Raw genomic sequence first — 6,210 nt, forward strand, 5'->3', positions numbered from 1 at the left:
ACCTGCTATATGGAACAACATGAATTTTACACAGATATTGAGTAGAAGAAGATTATTTTACTTATGAGAAGTTAAAATAGGTAGATATTAAAAGGAGAGGTACATGACGGAAATATTTTTATTCAGTTGGGACCCCAGGAGACTGGATAAATTATCCAGATCCTACATTATTGCCTGAACACGTAGATTTGAGCAGGCTGCAATCATCTGTTCACCCGCCAAAAGCCCATGCGACATTCCTGTAGATATCTATACTTAAAATGACAAGGACACATGTTCCTAGAGGGTCTTGGAAGCAGGTATAAAGTTGGTCAGGTCACGAGAGCTGCACAGCCAGTACAAGGAATTGCCTGGGTAGGATTCAGCTTTGACTCTAGTAATAGCTGACTGGTTATGCATCCTTATATTAGCATTGCTTCTCTGTATTCTCTATGGTTTTCTTTTCATTTAAGACTACTTCTTGGCTGGGTGCAGTGGCTCATGCCTGTAATCCCAGCGCTTTGGGAGGCTGAGGCTGGAGGATCACTTGAGACAAGGAGTTCAAGACCAGCCTAGGCAACATAGTGAGGCTCTGTGTCTACAATAGTAAAAAATATTAGCCGGGCCGAGTGACCTGCGCACCTGTAGTCCCAGCTACTCAGGAGGCTGAGGTAGGAGGGTAGCTTGAGCCCAGGAGTTTGAGGCTACAATGTGCCTTGATTGCACCACTACAACCCAGCCTGGGTGACAGAGCAAGACCCTGTCTCTTAAAAAAAAAATGGTTGGGAGGTTATGTACAGTTGCAAATAAGAATAAAAGATGTGATTAAAACTTTCAATATGTTAATCTTAGCTCTGAAAGTTACTAACTCTGTGCTTTGACAAGTATTTTATTGGCATTACCTAGATTTCCTCATCAATAAAATTAGAAAAACCACAGCACCTAGTACCTCACAGAGTTGTCAGAATTAAGTGGAAAAAAAACTCTAACAACAAATCACTTCCATGGCACATAATAAGTACCTAAAAATCACCTAATAAATATCATCTATTTGTATTGATGATGGAAAGACTATGTCATATCATATAATCTATTAGTATTAAAGAAAAGTGTCTTCTGTCCTTAACATGCTTTCTGAGGCCTGCTCTTTCTTATAAAGCTAATCTCTTACAAAGCACAGCCTGCAAATGTAATTAGTCTTCACTAACAACATTACCCACAGATTTTTTCAAAAAGAAAAGGACAGCAGCTAGAGAGAAATCATTCAGCTTATAAACATAGCTCAGAGAATCTGACCCAATTAGTTAACAAATTGAAAATATTAACAAAAGATCAGTCTTGTTCCTTGTCCAATCCAGTCTTTTATGCCTATTTGTAACTACTAACATCTAATTCTGTTATCAGAAATCATAAACCCATCCTCAGCAGTGTGATTTATATAACAAAGTCTCCTAAGACTTCTGGTCTTGAAAGATTAATGCTGTCTTGTGAAAGTTACCTAAATCTGTACAAATACATACATACATAATTCTGACTAGCTACCTTACTTAGCTGCCTACCTGTTCTCCTGGTAATTATGCATAAATTGATATGTACATAATTCTAAAAGGTAAATACTCAGAATGTTTGTCAAATCAGTTGGGCATCAATGACACTTCCTTTTTATCCCTACACACATGGAAGTCTAACAAAAGCATGACTGATTTGAATTTCTTTTTCAAACTAAGAGTAGAGAGGTCTTCTCTCATTCAAATGACTAATTCATGTGAATCTTTCTGAAAAAAACAAGAACATATTAACATATCTACAAGGAAAAATTGAGAAGAATGTACACCAAAATATTAATAGTGAATATTTTCTAGATAATAAAACTGTGAGTACTTACAACTTTCTATTTTATAAGTCAACTTAGGTTACTGAATTTTTTTCAATTAGACTGCACTAATTCCATCATCAGGAATGATAAAACCTGAAGCATTTTTCTAAAGAGCTGGGAGGGAAAGCTATCTTTTACTTATTAAGAAAACTGAGCAAACAGGCTGGCAAAATGACATAGAGCAGCACTAAAACCAAACTGACCAAAATAAACAAGCCTACCAAGTCTTGTACATTCTTTTTTTTTTTTTTTTTTTTTTTGAGAAGGAGTCTCATTCTGTTGCCCAGGCTGGAGTGTAGTGGCACGATCTTGGCTCACTGCAACCTCTGCCTCCCTAGTTCAAGTGATTCTCCTACCTCAGCCTCCCGAGTAGCTGGGATTACAGGCATGTGCCACCGTGCCCAGCTAATTTTTCCATTTTCAGTAGAGACAGGGTTTCACCATGTTGGTCAGGCTAGTCTTGAACTCCTAACCTCAGGTGATCCACCCACCACAGCCTCCCAAAGTGCTGGGATTACAGGCATGAGCCACCGTGCCTGACCAAGTCTTGTCTTGTACATTCTCTTACCATATTTCATCAATGTACTGAGACATTTCCAATATTAAGATTTTTGTTCAGATGTGCAAAATTGAGGTAAGTGGCCCTTTCACACTGAATAAATACTGTTTGGGCCACAGTAGAGGCTTAACAAATGTGGTTTTATCATTGCCTTTCTTTACTGAATGACCAGTTAATATAATCCTTGAAAAGCTGCTAATAAACGCCTATCATAGTTCAACTGATTTATAATTTAGCAATTCATTGTGTACTTTTGCTCATAAATATGAATGTTATATGATATTCCATCTTATATTTTTTATATTAGTATCTCCTATTTCTTATCTATGTAGTATTACATCACTTGGATGTAAACTGACTGACTTAATATTTACATAATACAGGAAATTGTTTTTGGACAAACTCCTCCTAAAGTTCATTTCCAGGTGTTATAGACCAGTGGTTCAAAACATTTTTGGGTTGTATATACACTTAATACTCTCATAAAATTACAGACTTTTGCTGAGGAAAAAATATGCATGAATAAAATAAATATACAATAATTAGGTATATAATTCCAAGGCAAATTATTCCAGGTGAAGTATCCCTGTTCTAGACAGAGCATATTTGTGAGCCACTGCACTTGAACTCCATAAATTTTTAATTGACCAAATTCAAAACTTTATTTATGGACACAAATTTGAATTGCATATAATTTTCACGTCATGAAATATTATTCTCGTTTTGATTTGTTGTCAACTATTGAAAAAGTTAAAATCAATCAGTTCACAAGCCATACAAAAATAGGCTACAAGCAGGGTTTGGCCCACAGAGCCATAGTTTGCAAACCCCTGCTATAGACCCAGAGACCATTATACTATACACAGTCTACACAATTATGTAACTTGGAAAAAAAAAAAAAGACATCTCATGCTGTCAAACCTCATGCAAGAACTAGCTGGGTACCACATCTCCATCTCAAACACAGGCTGTGCTTTTTCTGTTGGAACCTTCATCCTATTTCCTTAATTACAAGTGTAATTTTTTTTTTTTTTTTTTTTTGAGACGGAGTCTTGCTCTGCCTCAGCCTTCCTGAGTAGCTGGGACTATAGATGCCCGCCACAACACCTGGCTAATTTTTTTTGTATTTTTAGTAGAAATGGAGTTTCACCATGTTAGCCAGAATGGTCTCGATCTGCTGACCTCGTGATCCGCCTGCCTCTGCCTCCCAAAGTGCTGGGATTACAGGTGTGAGTCACTGCGCCCGGCCACAAGTGTAATTCTTAATTACAACTGTATTCCTAGCTACTTGGAAGGCTGAGGTGGGAAGAATGCTTGAGCCCAGGAGTTCCAGGCTGTAGTGAGCTATGATCGTACCACTGCCCATCACAATTAACCTCATATTTTCATTGCACCTTATATGTGAATGTGGAATGACTTAGAATAGCCACATAATAATAATAAGGTTTTAAATTTAAGCTTAATAATTTATTATTATCAGCCACTGTTTTGTTACTCTGTTAATAGTAACTTTGCTAATCCTCATAAAAATCCTTTGAAATGGTACTATTATTATATAAATAATAAACTATAGAACGGAAAGATATTGAGTATATTGCCCAAATTCACACACAGTATTAATAATTAGCAAAACCTTAGATTTTAATTCATACTATAGAATAGGGGTTGGCAAACTTTTCTGTAAAGGACTAGATAGTAAATATTTTAGGCTTTGTGAACTAAAAGGCAAAATTAAGGATATTATATAGGAGTTTATATAAAAGAGAGATGAAAAATTTCCCCTTTGTTTTTCCTTTTTTTAGAGATAAGGTCTGGAACTCCTGGCTTCAAGCAGTCCTCCCTCCTCAGCCTCCCAAAGTGCTGGGATTACAGGTGTGAGCCACTGCACCTGAACTCTACAATTTTTTTTTTTTTTTTTTGAGATGGATTCTCACTGTCTCCCAGGCTGGAGTGCAGTGGCGCGATCTCAGCTCACTGCAACCTCCGCCTCCCAGGTTCAAGCAGTTCTCCTGCCTCAGCCTCCCGAGTAGCTGGGATTACAGGCGTATGCCACCATGCCCAGCTAATTTTTGTATTTTTAGTAGAGATGGTGTTTTACCATGTTGGTCAGGCTGGTGTCAAACTCCTGACCTTGTGATCCACCCACCTTGACTTCCCAAAGTGCTGGGATTACAGGTGTGAGCCACTGCGCGCGGCCACCTCTACAAATTTTTAATTGACAAAATCCAAAACTTTATTTATGGACACAAATTTAAATTGCATATAATTTTCACATGTCATGAAATATTACTCTCTTTTTTTTTCGTGGTCAACTATTAACAAAAAATTAAGACTAATCAGTTCACAAGCCATACAAAAATACAGGCTCCAGGCTGGATTTGGCCCACAGGGCCATAGTTTGCAAACCCCTGTTCTAGACTTAGAGACCATTATACCATACTCACACAGTCTACACAGTTATGTGACTTGGGGGGAAAAAAAAGAAAAAAACACCTGGCCGGGCACGGTGGTTTACGCCTGTAATCCCAGCACTTTGTGAGGCCGAGGCAGGTGGATCACCTGAGGTTGGGGGAGTTCAGGACCAGCCTGATCAACATGGAGAAACCCCGTCTCTATTAAAAATACAAAACTAGCCAGGCATGGTGGCGTATGCCTGTAATCCCAGCTACTTGGGAGGCTGAGGCAGGAGAATCGCTTGAACCCAGAAGGCGGAGGTTTCAGTGAGCCAAGATCACACCATTGCACTCCAGCCTGGGCAACAAAAGTGAAACTCTGTCTCAAAAGAAAAAAAAGAAAAACACCTGATGTGGCCAAACCTCACCCAAGAACTAGCTGGTACCATATAAATCTCCTAAGGCATTCCCTCGGAAAAACTTCCTGCCCTTCTTAACAGCTCTCTCTGCACATACTCCGCAATAATATTCTAACTCCTAAGGTCCTCTAAAACAAAAAAAGTTACTATAACCATTCAAACAATCTCCTATCTTGCTGTTTTTCCACTCATGTCTCTGAAGAAAATCTAAAATATCTAATGTGTAATTCTGCCTAAGCAATTGGTCTCCTCCGTAACAAATCACTGTGTGAAGGCAGACTATTTCTATGTCATGAGAATGCTTAAACAAAAAGAGCACACAGGAGAAGTGAACATACTGTCAAGGTGTTATATGAAAATTAACTCTAGGAAGGGCATCTGATGAGGTACTGGAAAGAAGGAGATCTGTCTTCATAATGTCATCAGTAACTGGGAAGAGAAGGACTAGAAACCAGGTAAATAGATAAGTCACTATTTGGTGAGCATTTCAAATGAAGTTATTCCACATCCTGAAAAACAAAAATGCATTTCATAAAACAAAGAAAAAATTCAAAACGACCTCCAGCTTGGCTTTAAAATGTGCAACTACAATGCTTTTCTTCTCTCAGAGCTCTTCTCTTGGAATACAGCAAAATGTGGAAAGAAAGGGAATCACAATATACCCAGCCTTTCCTGGAGCCCAGACAGGCTAAATAAGAACACATTCTTCATCACTGGCAAGCTTCCATAACCCATGCTGAACACGCCCAGATGGAAGTATGAGAAAGACTGGAATATTGTTGACTCTTCCCTTCATAAAGAAAAGTCAGGTTCCCCAAAGCCTGGGACTGAAATGTTTCTGTAATCACAATAATTTCCTTTAGACAGCTATGAAAATGCTGTGGATCTGCAATATTCAACTTGCCCCCACAGAGCTTCCAAAAGGGATCTTTTGGCTAGGCGCGGTGGCTCACGCCTGTAATCCCAGCACTTTGGGAAGCCGAG

General features: G+C 38.6%; 1 protein-coding gene across 2 annotated transcripts in view; it reads right to left on the reverse strand.

The window, feature by feature from the left end:
* ZNF529 (zinc finger protein 529) overlaps positions 1–6,210 on the reverse strand; it is a 61,579-nt gene that overhangs the window by 53,942 nt on the left and 1,427 nt on the right. The gene's annotated exons all lie outside the window — the stretch shown is intronic.

This window comes from Pongo pygmaeus, chromosome 20, assembly GCF_028885625.2.
Source record: "Pongo pygmaeus isolate AG05252 chromosome 20, NHGRI_mPonPyg2-v2.0_pri, whole genome shotgun sequence".
Classification (NCBI taxonomy): Eukaryota; Metazoa; Chordata; class Mammalia; order Primates; family Hominidae; genus Pongo; species Pongo pygmaeus.